The sequence below is a fragment of the Meriones unguiculatus genome, chromosome 1 (genome assembly GCF_030254825.1).
Source record: "Meriones unguiculatus strain TT.TT164.6M chromosome 1, Bangor_MerUng_6.1, whole genome shotgun sequence".
In the NCBI taxonomy this organism is placed as follows: Eukaryota; Metazoa; Chordata; class Mammalia; order Rodentia; family Muridae; genus Meriones; species Meriones unguiculatus.
Genome location: NC_083349.1, coordinates 95578913 through 95594584, shown reverse-complemented (window position 1 = coordinate 95594584; position 15672 = coordinate 95578913). Strand labels below are relative to the sequence as shown.

At 43.7% G+C, this 15672-nt stretch overlaps 1 protein-coding gene and 1 pseudogene across 1 annotated transcript in view; one reads left to right on the top strand and one right to left on the bottom strand.

The window, feature by feature from the left end:
* The window catches only part of Mta3 (metastasis associated 1 family member 3), a 186210-nt gene that overhangs the window by 46865 nt on the left and 123673 nt on the right, over positions 1 to 15672 (top strand). The gene's annotated exons all lie outside the window — the stretch shown is intronic.
* Positions 7011 to 7362, bottom strand: LOC110555468 (large ribosomal subunit protein P1-like; annotated as a pseudogene).

The window sequence follows — 15672 nt, the reverse complement described above, 5'->3', positions numbered from 1 at the left end:
AGGCAATTGAAGGGAGTAGGAGCTGTTCTGGATTCTTTGTAGACCGGGCTGGCCTTGAACCCACAGAGATTTCTCTGCTTCTGCCTCCTGAGTGCTGGGACTAAAGGCATGCTCCACCACACCCAGCAACAGGATTGGTTTTTTGTTTTTTTTTTTTTTATATTCTGCAGTATCAAAAATCCTTTGTCCTCCAGGCATGGTGGTTTACTTCTATAATCCCAACACCAGAAAGCAGAAGCAGGGAATTCCAGGCCAGGCCAGCCAGGGCTACAAAGTAAAACCTTGTCTCAATAAACAAACAAACAAACAAACAAACAGTCATCAAACAAAAATGTCTGTCATCTGGATCTAAGAAAAACAGAGTCAAAACCAAACAAACCAAAACAGAATAAAGAAAACCGCAGGGGCTGGAGAGATGGCTCAGAGGTTAAGTGCACTGATTGTTCTTCCAAAGGTCCTGAGTTCAATCCCAGCACCCACATGGTGGCGCACAATCATCTATAATGAGATCTGGTGCCCTCTTCTGGCATGCAGGCAGAAAACTGTATAAATAATAAATAAATCTTAAAAAATAAATAAATAAATTCAAATTTAAAACAAAAAAGAAAATCCCACTGTCTTCCCCTCCTATGCTCACACAGTGCAGAATGTCCCCCCCTTAGCAAAGACCTGCTCTGCCTACCCCAGCACGTGTTTAACTGATCTGAGTTGCTACGGCCCTTATCTTCCTAATTTATAAGCAGTTTTGCTCTCATTCCTGTCTCTTCCTTAGATAGCAGGCTTCCGCTACTCCTGGAGCTGTGTTCCATTTATCACTGTAATCCAGACTGTGACACTAAACATAAGACTCTCCATAAATGTTGAACTGAATTGAACTCATGCACTTGTATTTTCGGCAATTATTTCCTACGTCGTTATAAAAGTTAATTTGGAAAATGTCAGCCTGTCTCAGCTGTCCTCCAAGGAGAGAAGGAAAAGGGCATTTGTACACTCGGGGACTGAGGAAAAATGCATCCTTGGGGCCAGGGATAGTCACTACTGTGGAAATACAAGTGAGAGGTCATACTGGGAGAGGAAAAAAGGCAATAGGAAAAGCTAGATTAAATGACAGTTGGTCAGCTGGGGGGAGTGGGCACAAACCTGCAACCCTAGCATTTAAGTGGTGGAGGCAGGAGGGTAAGAAATAAAATGCCAAACTTGGATATATCAGATCCTACCAAAAACAAACCCAAACAAACCCAAACATGGGTGGAGCGATGGATCAGTGGGTAAAGGTATTTGCCACCAAGGCTGAGCACCTGAGTTTAATCCCTGGAACTCACATGGCAGAAGGAAAGAACCAACTCCCTCAGGTTGTCTTCTGATCTCCGTGCTTGTGTCATCGCACAGACACTCGTATATCAACACAGAGAGCGAATAACTCAGTGTTTTTGCTTACATATAAATCGACACAGAGAACGGATAAATCGGTGTTTTTGCTTGTTTGTCTTTTTCTTTTTCTTTTTTGTTTGTTTTGTTTTGTTTTGTTTTGTTTTTTTGAGACAGAGTTTCTCTGTGTAGACCTGGCTGTCCTGGAATTGCCCTGTAGATCAGGCTGGCCTTGAACTCACAGAGATCTGCCTGCCTCTGCCTCCTGATTGCAGAGACTAAATGCGTACCCAGATGTGGTTTTGCTTTTTTAACTGGGAAAAAGGATAGCAGGTCATTGTCACTTGGAAATTTCCTCCCTAGACTTTACATTTTTTTTAAATCTAGAGAAACTACCATTTTCTTATTGAAGGACTTAGTTCCATGCATCTATGTGCTCTGCAAAGGCCCTTTTTATGCCTGTGCAGTGGGTGGAGGTCAGCTCCCTGAATGGGACCTATGTCCAGTGGAGTCAGAAGAATCAAGACAAGAGGGTTGGCTTGAACTGTTGGCTATTACCCCATGATTCTGAAAACAAAAGGACTATTACTTGGGAGATGCACAAACACAGCAAAACCTCTTTTTGGGGGGTGAGGCAGGGTGAGGTTAAGCGAGGGTCTCGTGTAGCCCAGGCTGGCCCCAAACTCATTCTGCAGCTGTGATGATTGGTTTTATTGTCCACTTGACACAGTGTAAAAACACTTGGGTAGTCTTCATGTGGGGGCCAGTCTATGGAAGATTATGTTGATTACATTAATCAAGACTGGGAGGCTGGCCTACTCTGGGCAGTATCATTCCGTAGAAAGGTGATTCTGTTTGTGGTTGTAAGCCTAGTCTTTTTTTTTTTTTTAAAGCCCATCATGGTTGAATTGGAGTTACAGACAGTTGTGAGCTGCCACGTGGGTGGTGGGAATTGAACCCGGGTCCTTTGGAAGAGCGGACAGTGCTCTTAACCACTGAGCCATCTCTTCAACCCAAGGCTGGGACCCTGAGATGTATGAAAGTGGAGAAATTGAGCTGAGCATGGGCCAGCTTACACGCTTTCATTCTGTCTGCCCTCGGCTGTGGGTATAATGTCATCAGCTGCTTCAGTTCCTGCCATTTTGACTTCTCTACAATGACAAACGGTAATGTGGAATTTGAGCCAAAAAGCCCTTCCTTCCTTATGTTTCTGTTTCAGGGCACTTCTTCACAGAAACACAAAAAGAAACCAAACCAAAGCACTAGCCAAGGGTGGCTTTGAAACCCCCTTTTTTCTTTTTTCCATTTGTTATTATTATTATTGATTATCACTGTGTATTGCTGACTAACCTCGAACTCACAGAGTCAGGCTGCCTTTGCTCCACAAGGGCGGAGATTATAGGTATTCTCCACACTGCCCGGCTCAGAATATTTCCGAAATGAGGAGATGGAGTTTCCTGGGCAAGGGAAACCCAGCCAGGGCCATGACTTCAGGTTGGTTTGTCCCAGTCTCATTCTCAATCATTTTTCAATCTTTACCTCAGCCTACTACAAGCCCATCATTTTGCTCTGAAGCGACATTGGCCAGGGTCCCCCCGCCTCCCTCTCCAGTCTGGGTGGTGTTTACTAGGTCCTCAGCCTTGAAGCCGTTTGTGGCGCTGTCCGCCTTACTGAAGAAAAATGGACTCTGCCTCAATTCTTCATTTCCTGTTTAAATATTTAGTTTAATCAGCACAGACCCAAGTGCCTTTCCATTTCCCTGGATGCCTGGGAGCCATGCTGACACTGGAGTCATAAATACTGCATCTGATCCGAGCAACATGCCACTGGCTGGGGGTTCCCCCATTCCTCAAGCCTGCCCTGTCCCACAGATGCTTCTGGGAGCTATGGCGTAATGGGGAAGCTCTGACGGACTGGGCCTCAGGGCTGCTGCTAAAAAGAGCCACTGTGACTCCAGCCCAAAAGAGGGGCCTCTGCGAGAGTGTGGGGCCAGTTAGGTAATACTGGAGGGAGGAAGTAGGTGCAGATATCACAGCTATGGAGTGTTGAAGCCCTTTCATTTCAACCATCTGAGGGCCCCTTAGAGAAGGCCCAAATTAGGCTCTGTGTGAATGCCAGGGTCCAGGGAGAGAACATCAGATTGGCATTTGGTGGCCATGTTTAAGGATAAAAATGCTGGAAGCCATGAACTGCTGGAACCTTCTTTCCCTGCTTTCAGAACTCTAATATGGCTCACCCTTCATTTAAGGACACAGTTGAGGTTTCATTGAGTTGTCTGTCTCCTCCTACAGAAAGGAACCAAAGGTGGGATTTGCCTGGACAGGTTCTGCGTATCCTTAGCCAAAACCTCAAAAAGGTCAGACTGCCTCCAGGTGACCTCTCTTTGGAGCCTGAGCTCTGATCTGGGCAATTAAACACGAAGTGTTGTGTCAGTTGCTCCTAATGACACACTCCTGGCCTGACTGTGTAACAATGATGTCTTGGAGGCAGCTCTGTAATGTAGCCCCCCCCACAAAAAAAAAAAAAAAAAAACTTGTAGAGATAAAAGGAGACAAAAACAATGATTTATTTATCCAGAAGTTCAAAGTTTAGCCTTGAGCTCTCCAACATTTTTAGTTCTTTTTGAAATCAAGAGAACAAATAAGCTGCCCTCTTTCTCTATAGAAAGGGCAGCCACTATAAACCTACAGATAAAGATAAAAGGAGTGGATGAAAGGAACAAATTCAAGTCTGTCCCTTTATTTGACTGAAGGTGGGGAGGATTAATGAGTCTTCCTCCCTGTCCTCGGAGTCACGGCTAAAGCCTACCAATTTATTTCCAGCTTCCAGTAGCAGAGTTAAAAACAAAAGAAGAACCTGGGAGTTGGTCAAGGTGGCAGATGTCTATAATCTTAACCCAAGGGAGGTCAGGGATGCTTTAGACTAGGTTAGACAATTTAGTAAGAGCCTTGTTTTGTTTGTTTTTTTTCGTGACAGGCTTTCTCTGTGTAGTCCTAGCTGTCCTGGAACTCTATTTGTAGACCAAGGATGGCTTGGAACTCACAGAGATCTGCCTGTCTCTGCCTCCTGAGTGCTGGTATTAAAGGTGTGTGCCGCTATCACCTGGCTGTTTTGTTTGTTTGTTTGTTTTGTTTTGTTTTTTGAGACAAGGTCTCACCACGTAACGACATACTAAAACTTGACATATAGACCAGGTTGGTCTCAAACTAATAGAGGACCGCCTGCCTCTGGGACTAGGGCTAGGGCATTCCACACCATGCCTGGTTTATAAGGCTCAGTTTTAAACTAAGTTAGAAGAAGAGTAGGAGGGACAGGGATCTAATTCAGAGGTTGATCACTAGCCTAGGATACATGAGACCCTGGGTTTAATCTCTATATTTGGCCTTCTCCAAAGTGTGTGTGTGTGACAGTGAGAGCTATCATTCGACTCCAAACCCTCCTCATCTCTTTTCTTGAACTAAATTAGTCTCTTTGCTAGTGTTGGGGTATGGTCTTGTGCAGTGTGTATTCACATGTTGATTTCTATGCCCCAAGATCAGATTACAATCCAGATGTGGGCCTTGTCATTTCTAGAAGAATCTCCTGTGTCAATGTTATGTAAACAATGCTCCCCAGTTATCTCCGATTGGCTAACAAAAAGCTGAACATCCAATGACGGACAGAGGAGATAGGAGGTAGGACTTCTGTTCCCAATCAGTAGGTCTCAGGTAGGGATCAGAGGAAGGAAGAAGAGAAGAGAGGAGGAGGTTGCCATGGCAACAGAGAGACTCAAGGAAGCAGAGGGCAGAAGAGAGAATAGATGAATATCTGCCCAGTTATAGTGCTTAAAGTTTGTTAAATAAACCTAGTAGATCTCTCTGTCAGTTATTTGGGAGCTAAGGAGGGTATTAGAAAAGGGCCCTACTAATATGGTAATTCAATATTTGATGCCCCCATATCTAAGAATATTTTCTGTAGCAATGTGTTAATGCTCCCCAGGTATCTGATTGGTTAATAAAAAGCTAGTTTATGCCTTCCCCACCATGTGTCTTCTGCAGAGTTGCACAAGTGATGTTTTAAAAACATAACTCATGATCTGGAGAGCTACCCAGGAGTTTGGAGTGCTTTCTGTTCTTGTAAAGGAGCAAGATTTGGTTCCCAGCACCCACCACAGCAGGAAGTTAAGTTTGTGTGACTCACATGGTAGGAGAAAAATCAACTCTTGTAAATTGTCCTCCAATTCCCACATGGATTCCATGGCCACACACATGCACACAAATAAATAAATAAATACCTTTTAAAATAATAATAATAAAGCCAGGTGTGTGGTGTGCATCTTTAATCCCAGCAATCAGGAGGCAGAGGCAGGCAGATCTCTGTGAATTTGAGGCCAGCCTGGTCTACAAAGAGAGTTCCAGGACAGCCAGGACTGTTGCACAGAGAAACCTGTTGTAGTACAAGAATTGCCACTCAAACACTTGAGAACCAATCTCAGTGAAATATTGATGGTTTATTGAATGCAACACCCGAAGACTGTCATTACCAGGGACACAGAAAAGAACTCATGAGCCCTAACTATGATATGGACCCATATTCCAGGGTCAGTTTATAAAGGCAAAAACTGTGATTTGCTCATACAGGGGGTTAATGGTGGAACAGGGTGGTTGGCTCTGACTCAAGTTATTTTGCTAACAAGCAGTTCTAGCTGACCTTGAAAGTGTGCCTGGCATTGGGGCTAGCTGTGATTATGGTTCAGGAATTTCTGGAAATGACAAGGCCACATAGTTTCTCATTGAACATAAATATAGTTTATGGTCAACCTAACCTTGTACAGAGATCCTGAACAAAGATTCTTTTACATCAGCAATGAGCTGACATGATTTGCCTGGTGGGCCTAAAACAAAAAAATGTCTATACTTATACCGAAGGGTCCAGGCTTCAAAATTCGTCACTGTCTTTATGGACATAAATCAAATATTTGATGATAATGTAAGGGACATAAAGCATAACCAAGACAAATAGGACTAAGAGCCCATTTGCCCCTTATGCTAGCGAGCCCTTTATGTACATATAAAGCATTTCAGCCTGTTAGGTGGGATAACAGAGGATGTATTCTCTTTTGTAATTACTTCCATCTGGCATTAGGACATTGTTATCAGGGGTCCAGGAAGGCTGAAATGCTAGTCAAAGGCTGGGCAATGGGGCGTTTATCAGAAGCATCTGGTTAGTTGATCCCGTTAGTTGACAGGGAGCAATTACATTGGCTGGGCTGGCTTACATCAACTTTCAGGAAGTCCAGAGCTCAGCAGTTTGCAGTCTGAAGGTGATCCCTGGATGGAGTCTGTCAGCCAAGTAGAAATCTCCTGAGACAAATATTGACTAGGGACAGAATTAAAATTTCCTACTAATTGGGGAAGGTGAAGAATCCCAAGATCAGGGAAAATTCCATTTTCAGGAGCAGGTAAGTGTACTTATCTGAAGTCCATTTGAATTCTGGCAGCTGGATCCATGTCATTTTCTGGAGCTTACAAGAATCTTTTTAAGTTTATGAAAGGAGACAGCTTGGCTTGGGAAACAATTTAAAATCTGATTAATGTTAATGTTCTGAACAGTATTTTTTTTTTACAGGTTCAGCTTTTTATTGGACATGTTAACAAAGATGCTTAGTCAAAAAGACCAATGCCCATGTCATCATCAGACTTCTCAGATTCTTCCTTCTTTGCTTCCATTTTCTTCTCCTAAGTGGGGCAGTGGTGGCAGGACCTCCTGCTGGCGCAGGACCTCCTGCTGGCACAGCACCAGCTGCTGGAGCCAGCCCACCAGCCCCTACATTGCAGATGAGGCTCCCAACGTTGACACTGGCCGAGGCCTTTGCAAACAAGCCAGGCCGGAAAGGGTCAGCATTGACACTGGCTGCTTATTGAGGGCATTGATCTTATCCTCCATGACTGTCACCTCCTTGTCATGAAGGATGAGGATGGAGTAGATGCAGGCGAGCTCAGAGACTGAGGCCATGTTTTGGACTGCCAGCACGGTGCTAGTCCCCGGATGAAGCGAGGGCCTTAGCTCCCTCAGAAGGACCAAGCACCTTGGCAGCAGCTGAGGAAAAAGTCTGACAGTTTTAATATTACAGTGTTTTAAATCATTTCTCCTTATTGAAGTTTTTACATCCTCCAATCTTTTAAAAAAATGATTTATTGAATTTGATTTTACATGCCTTAGTGTGAAGGAGTCAGATTCCTTGGAATTGGCATTACAGGCAGTTGTACGCTGCCTTGTGGGTGCTGGGAATTAAACCTAGGTCCTTTGGAAGAGCAGACAGTGCTCTTAACCCCTGGGCCATTTCTCCAGCCCCACATCCTCCAATCTTAGTATCAACATTAAAATATCTTTTTTAGTTACCAACTTTAAAACATCTTTTTAGACTCTCAAAGTTTTTTTCTGACCTTCATAGCTTGCATTTAAAGTACCTTCTTAAACCCTCAAGTATTTTTTTTAATAACTCCTCTAACCTTTATAACTTGCATTTACCAACCTTAAAATATCTTTAAAAATCTTTAGAACTTATATAAAATTTATATTTTCTGAAAAGGCAGCTGACGCCTTGGTTTCTGCTGTTAAACTGATCCTTAAACCCATGAGAGGGATACATTATAATCTAATGGCCTATATATTAATTAAAATGACAAAGGCTCACCCAGTATTTAGACAGCCATTTTATTAGGCTGCAGTCATTTTGATGGCTTCATTGGAGACACAGGTTCCAAGGCAGCATCAGTCTTCAGTTGCTAGGCCCAGCAAATCTGAGGGACCTTCTTATGAAGAAGGGACTTGGGAGAGACTGACCTCTCCTTGTCTTGGGCAAAATGAGACAACTCCCTTGGTGTCCTCTTTGTCCATAGTTCAGATCAGGCCCTATCAGCAAGCAAGGCAGTGGAGCAGCCCTGCCCAGTGGTTATCATACCACAGTTGAGGTGCAGTCCTTTGTCATCATGCCCATATCTTCTTGAAATATTAGGGTCCCCACTAGGAGCTGGGTCTCTATCATTTTAAGCTTTTTCATTAAACATTTAAATACTATATTCAGCAGATCTCTGAAGTATCTGAGGACCATCCATCTATTAAGTACAGCTGAGCTAAACAATCTATATTTATAGTTAGTTACCAAGTCTAGGCTTAACCATGAAAACATAAAGCAAGAGACTAGATAAAGCTCCATGACTTACTATGAATACACTATGAACACAATAAAGGGCTTGACTTATCTGGTAGACAATATTAATCTTTTTTAAATGTATGAGTCAGACATTTTTGCCTTGTTTAATTTACAATATAGCAAGACTTTTTCATGCTGGTAAGTGTAGGTACTGGCACTTACTTGCAACGGGCCAAGGCCACCTAATTTGGCTGATAAGAAATGAGTCTTAACCAGGCAGGGATAGAAGGTTTTAAAGTAGCCAGAATGATTTAATGCATGAGGGAGTGCCTTGGTTTCTCAGGAAATGAAAGGCTCACAGTGTCCAGGAGCTATGGAATGTACACTGAAAAACCAATGACATGTTTTTCAAAGCAGCTAGACCAGGCCAATTCCAATTCATTGCAGTTTCCTTTTTATTCATAGTTTTAGGGTATGCAAGCCAATCTTTCAAGCATACATAGAGTAGCAAATTAGTCTCTCTCTTTTTTTTTAATTTATTTATTTACTATTTATACAGTGTTCTGCCTACATGTGTGCCTGTGCACCAGAAGAGGGCACAGTGTCTCGTTATAGATGGTTGTGAGCCACCATGTGGTGGTTGGGAATTGAACTCAGAAAGCGCAGCCAGTGCCCTTAACCTCTGAGCCATTCTCTCCAGCCCACCAAATTATTCTTAAGGCTGTTATGCTGCCCCCTATAGCCAACAACCAAATTCTCAGAGAATGGTTATACTTACCCCCAAAGGACCAGGTCTCAACAAAACCCTGTCTCAAAAAACAAACAAACAAAGAACAACAACAAAGAATTAAAAACAATCATAAATCAAACTAGGTATGGTGGAACCCAGTTGTAATCCCCACAATTGAAAGGATGAGGATGTGGATTCTGAGTTTGAGGAGGGGCTGAATAAGAGTGTTTTAAAAAATTCACAGGGGTTGTAGAAATAGCTCAGAGTTTAAGAGGGCTTGCTGTTCTTGTAAAGAGTCTGAGTTCACGTCCCGACACCCATGTCAATTGGGTGTAAACGGCCTTTATTTTATCTCTAGAGGGTGTGGTGCTCTCCTCTGTCCTCCACTGGAGCACACACACATGTGGCCCACACATACACACACAAGCAAACACATACACCACTAAACTGTCATAAAGTAAATCACCATCACTCTATGTTTAAGCTTTCTAATCGCTGTGTGTGGTGGCACACACCTTTAATCCCAGCAGCTGGGAAGCAGAGGCAGGCGAGTTTTGGGACAGCCTGGTCTGCATAGGAAATGCCAGGACAGGCAGGGCTACATATTGAGACCCTGTCTCAAAAAACAACAGCAAAAATCCTTCTAAACGCATCCCGTTGTGGGTAGACTAAAATCCAAGCTTTTCTAAGCCACAAGGCTGTGTGTGACCCTGACCCTAGTCACCTCTCTCACTTTACCTCCTACCCACATAGGCCATACTAGGTCATCATCAGGCCTAACAGCTTCTAGGCGTGGGGAATTTGCAGGTGTGTTTCTCTCTGCATGGATGTTATGCCCCAGATGTTCCAGGGTTCTAGCCTCTCATGGAGGTTTCTGGTTAGTACTTACGGTATCCCAGAGGCTTTTCCTGGCCACATCAACTTTTTGTTGTGGTTGTTCTCTAATTCTGATTTTAATCTCTGTAACATTTATCATTCACCACCATATTATTCTATGTGTACATTTAGCGTCTATTTTTTCCACTAAAATACACGCTCAGGAGGCAGGTTCTTGGTTCAGCTTGGTTTCCCGTGCATCTGCCAAGCCTTTCTCTGTGTTCAATGTGTATTTGTTGGTATTTGGTGAATAGAAAGCACTTTTTACCCCCTTTTATTTTCCTTTCTTTCTTTCTTTCTTTCTTTCTTTCTCTCTCTCTCTCTCTCTCTCTCTCTCTCTCTCTCTCTCTCTCTTTCTTTTTTTTTTTCTGGGCAGAGTTGTGCGCACCACTAATCCCAGCACTTAGAAGGGAGAAGGCAGCTCAGTTTACACAGCAAATTCAGGGCCATTTAGGATCCCCAGAAATTAACAAATAGAGGCTGAAGAGATGGTTAAGTTGGTTAAGTCCTTGCCACACAAGCATGAAGATCCATGTTGGGATCCCCAGAACCCAAAACTTGTGTATATTGGTCCTGTTTCTGCAACCACAATTCAGGGCAAGGGAAGGGGGACGTCAGACTCAGACAGAGCTTGCTGACCAGCCAGTCCAACTGAGTCAGTGAACTCCAGATTCAGTGAGCAATCCTATCTCAAAGGTGGAAGGTGACGGAGGAAGACCTTAACCTCTGGCTTCCACATGTTCTCATGTACCCAAATGCACACACAAACATTCGTTCGTGCACAAATACACACCCCTCCCTAAAAACAAACAAACAAACAAACAAACAAAAGAAAGGAAAAGGCATTTTGCAAACAGGAGTCAGATGGCTTTGCTGGTGCCCATTCTGCACTATGGAAACATGGACTGGCACCCGAAGTGCTGGAGGCTCCTCGACAAAGAAGCCTCATTAAGGCATTAACTGGGGCATCCCGATGTTGGTGCTGCACTGGTGGTCGTGGGGACACGTGATAGAGCTTGGGTGTAAGAACTCCACTGCTCCCTCTGGTTCTTAATGGAGATGTCTTCCTTCCTTCCTTCCTTCCTTCCTTCCTTCCTTCCTTCCTTCCTTTTTTCTTTTTAATTTAATTTAATTTTTAAAGTTTGTTTATGTGTGCCTGCATGCCAGAAAAAGGCATCAGATCCCATTATAGATGACTATAAGCCACCATGTGGTTGTTGAGATTGAATTTAGGTCCTCTGGAAGAGCAGAGCTGAGCCATTCTTCCAACTCTGTCTTTCTTTTTAAAAAAGATCTATCTATCTATCTATTTAATATATATGAGTGCTCTGTTTTCATGTGCACTAGAAGACGGAATCAGATTCCATTACAGATAGTTGTGAGCCACCATGTGGTTGCTGGGAATTGAACTCAGGATCTCTGGAAGAGCAGCCAGTGCTCTTAATCGCTGAGCCATCTTTCTAGCATCCTCTTTTTCTTTCTTTTTTCTTTTTTTTTTTTTTAGAGACAGGGTTTCTCTGTGTAGCCCTGGCTATCGTGGAACTTACTCTGTAGATCTGCTTGCCTCTGCCTCCTGAATGCTGGAACTAAGGGTGTGCTCCACCATGCCCTGCAAACCCATTTTGTTTATTTGTTTTTGCCTTTATCACTAAGCTCCCTGTATCCCGAATAGGAGAAACACTATGAAAGACAAACAAATTAGAATGTTTCTGTGAAATTGCTTCAGCTTCTTTATATGTATTTCTCTTTTATTTTCTCATTTTGTTTAATATCTTGTTGTTGTTCATTTGAAGCATGTGTTTCTGTAACCTAGGCTTGCCTCAAACCTCAAATGTTTAGCCAAGCTAGCATTGAACTTCTGATTCTTATGCCTCTGAGTTCTCTCTGCTGCAATTTGTGGGGTGGGCTACCATGTCCCCCAACCTGGCTTTTCCTTTTTCTTATCGTGGTGCTGGAGAGAGGACCCAGGGCCTTAAAATGGCAGGCAAATATTGCACCTCTAGGTTCTGCCATTTGATTTTTGTGCCCTTTTGTCTCTGTAGGCTCCAATCCACACTCTTCCTTTATAGGGCCTGCTCTTCAGTATTGTCTCTTAATCTGTGTCTTGACATTTGTCTTTGGATTTAAGGCCTTCTCTAATCCAAAATGATCTCATTTTGATATCTTTAACTTAATTACATTTGTAGACAGTCTTTTTTCAAATAAGGCCATAGTCATAGTTTCCAAGTAGGTGTTTTTTTGTGTTCACCCCTCTTGGATGAGTTGAGTGTTATTCAACCCAGTATACCCTGGGAGGAAGGGTGAGGCAGAAAGGGTGAGGAGGGGAAGGCTGGGGAATTAGATTGGCTCTTTTAGGCTTTGGTCCTTCTCCTTTTCTGTTCTTTTTTTCCTCTCTACCACAGGGGCTAGAAGAACTGAGGGTCAAGGCAGGACTCTATCAGGGCATACTGCATATGCTTCTGGCCACAGTGAGAGGGGCAGCCCTGGGGACTCTGCTCTGGGCAGTGACTTGTGTGACTGCTCATGCCCTACCTGTTTGCACATTTGGACCTTGACTTCTGTGGGCAGAACCCAACCTGTAAAACCTGTTTCTGCTCTAGGGAGCTGCTTCTTCCCCTCAGGCCAGGGTTTGGCTTAATTCTGAGACCAGACAGGCTGGGTTTTGGGCTAATGGAGACAGGAAAGACAAGGAATCCAGTTCTCATCTTTCTCCTACACTCCAGGCCTGTCCACCCCTCTTCCTAAAGAGGATCTATCTACCTAGACATTTCCAAAGACACCTGGGACCAATCTGTCCATCACTGAACCTGGTCTTGTCTCAGCTCCTGTATCCTGCCTAGTCAGGGACCTTCACCTACCTGTCTCCAACCAGTTGCACATAGGCCTTGTGTCTCCCCTTTCATTTCAATCTGCCTGAAGCCTTCAGATCTCACTGTTCCTTCCTGGATGAACTCCAAACTCATGAACTTCTCTCTCAGCCAATTGCCTTTGTACTAGGCCAGACTGGCTTCCCTTTTACCCATCTCATGCCTGCTCTCCTGACCTGTACCTCTTTATCTTTGTGAATTATTCTTGGCACTATAGCCTGATTCGTTCCTTTTCCTTTCTTTTTTTTGAGACAGAGTCTCTCTGTATAGTTCTGCTGTCTTGGAGCTCTCTATCTAGACCAGGTTGGCCTCGAACTCATAGGGAGGGGTATTTCTGCCTCTGCCTCTTGAGGATTCCCTATGAATGCTACCACAGCAGGCTCTGGTTCATTCTTGCAAACGTCCTTACTATATCTTGTATTTCTCCCTTGATTTTTTTTTTTTTCTCATGACTCCATACCCCTATTTGGCAAACCTTCTCTCATTCAAATCCATATCAGGCTGAAAAAGGAAGATGCCAGAATAGGTCATCGAATAGTCAATTGCTGGCCCTCTCATCCAGGCTCCCCTTGTAACTTCCAGACCTAATTCCATCTTCACTGGAGAAGGGAGCCCTCCTGGGTTTAGAACCCAAGGGCTCAGCTCATGCCCTCTGAGGGCATTGGGGAACTGATGGAATCTCAGCCAGGCCTGGCAGTGTGTGTTTTGAATCCCAGAACTTGGGAGACAGAGGCAGGAAGAGCTCTGTGAGGCCACCCTGGTTTATACATAAGTTCCTGGCCAGCCAGACTGCATAGTATGACCACATCTCAAAGAAAAATAAAGGAAAGGAAAAACAAGCCCTTCTGAAACCAGACTTTGATGCTTTGAGCCAGGGAGTGGATGGGAGCTGCTACCGGAGAGACTGTAAAACTCTGTGCTGGTTCCTGTCCCCTCAGGGACATTCTTGTTTTGCTTGTTGATGTCACATGCCTCTCTTCTAGGATTCATTTGTCCATTTTTACAGCACAGGCTGGACTTTTCCAAAGGAATTTTCTAAAAAACAAAATAAGTTCATGAAAGGGAGGGGGTGATAAATCATAGAAAACACAAACAAGATAGAGTTTGGGCTCCAAAGCCTGGGCTCCAGCTACAGATTAATTACACCCCAGGCCCCAGGCTTCTCTCCTAAGTTCAATATCACAAGGCTCCCAGACTGCAGCCAGAACACAGAACACACACACACTTTTTCTTTTCTTTTTTCATGAAAAATTTCCTGCCTGAAGAGAAAAACTGAAAGAAAAAAAAAACAAAAAACACATAAAACAAAACCAAAATAAAAAATTTTGTCTCCATAAATTGAGACAAAATCTAAATTCTCTGTCTCATATATATCATTTTTTTTCTTTCTTCTCTTTTACTCTTTGTCTCTTGTTTATTTTTATTTTTAATTTTTTTTGGAAACAGGGTTTCTCTGTGTAGCCCCGGCTGTTCTGGAGCTCACTCTGTAGACCAAGCTGCTCTCCATACATGGTGGAAGGAAAAGCAGCTCTTGTAAAATTGTTCTCCAACCTTCCACATGTATGCCTCGGGGACTGGACTCAGATCTTCAGGCTCGGTGGCAAGTGCCTTTACCCTCTGAGCCTTCTTGGCAGTGATTTTCTCTTTGTCTTTACTTCAGATAAGGTCTCATGTAGCCCAGGCTGGGCTTGAACTCCTGGTCCTCCTGCCCCTAACCCCAGAAAGCTAGGATCGTAGGTATATGCCACCATCCCTGGTAGCATTTGCAGCTTCCTTGCAGCTGAAAGAATGGGATCATGGAGACAACGGAGGGACACTACGGGCCTCAGGCAGTGCCATCCACATGCTTTTTTCGCCATGCTAGGAAGCCTCACCCATGGGAGATGGCTGAAGAAATGAGACACAACAAACATGGAGTTCTTAACATGCAGCATCACGCCTCGCTTATTCAGTGTTGGGAATAGAACCCAGGGCTTCCTACATGCTGGGTGTATAGCCTACCAACAGAGCTACGACCCCAGCCCCCCCTTTTATGTTAAGATTTTATTTATGTGTACATATGTGTGTTTGTGTGTAGGCATATGCGCGTGAGTGTAGATATGTGCAAAAGCCAGAAGATGTTGAATCCCCTGGAACTTGAGTTCTAGACAATTGGGAGTCATCAGTTATGGGTTCGGGGACCCTAACTTAGGTCGTCTGGAAGTGTGTGTGTATAACTGCTGAGCCACCCCTCCTCCCCCATTCTTTAAGATACTGAGCATTTTCTTTACACAGGAGCCTGTCTTGGAGCTGGAAATAGAAGGGGCTTAACACAGAGACTCCAGGGGAGGCAAAGGAGTCTGCTCTGGCCTCCATCATTTCTACCTGCTCTGGCTTAGGTCTCTATGTCTTTAATGGGGGCTCCAGGCTATGGCTGCTCCTAAGAAGAAATGTTGAGTATTGGATGGGCGTGGGAAATGTTCTTAGCACTTTTCACACACTTACTGTGGTAAGTATGAGGACCTCAAAAACCTGAGGAAATGGGATTAGCAAACAAGGAAGTAACAAGAATATAGAAATATTTTGAGGAAGACTTTACTTTTTTACTTATTGACTTTGAGATAGGGTCTCATGTAGTCCAGCATGGCTTCAAATTGTGTAGCTCGAAACCCCTGCCCCTCTCCCTTGCTCTTGCTCATTTATTACTTAAAAACAAT